Source organism: Aptenodytes forsteri, unplaced genomic scaffold (assembly GCF_000699145.1).
Source record: "Aptenodytes forsteri isolate BGI_AS27 unplaced genomic scaffold, ASM69914v1 Scaffold132, whole genome shotgun sequence".
In the NCBI taxonomy this organism is placed as follows: Eukaryota; Metazoa; Chordata; class Aves; order Sphenisciformes; family Spheniscidae; genus Aptenodytes; species Aptenodytes forsteri.
In genome coordinates, this window is record NW_008795520.1 from 4,545,381 (window position 1) to 4,545,801 (window position 421).

Below are 421 nucleotides of genomic sequence, written 5' to 3' on the forward strand. Positions count from 1 at the left end.
CCCTCCCGCGCGGCTGACCGGCTTTGTTCTCCCCGCCGGGGCAGGAGGCACCATTATAAATAAACGATTACCCATCTTTTTTTTTTTAAACTGTTGTCATTGTGCACAGGAAATAGGGCGTTCTAGATTTCCTGTCATTTTCAACCACAAACCAGCGGTTCTCTAATGCAGATGAGCAAAATTCACACAGACTAAGCAAACGCCGTCTCCTGCCCGAAGAAGAAAAACCTGCAGACACGTTTCCCCGTCCCCCTTCCACGCAGCGAATCGTTCATCCGCCGCCTGCATCCACACCAAAACACAGGGCGGGGGCAAGGGAGGGAGGAAAAGGGGGCGTTCGCTCTTCCCGTTTGCCACGGGAGGTGAAGCAACCCCTCACCGGGCGCATCCCGGCCCGTACGGCCGGCTGCACGCGTCTGCC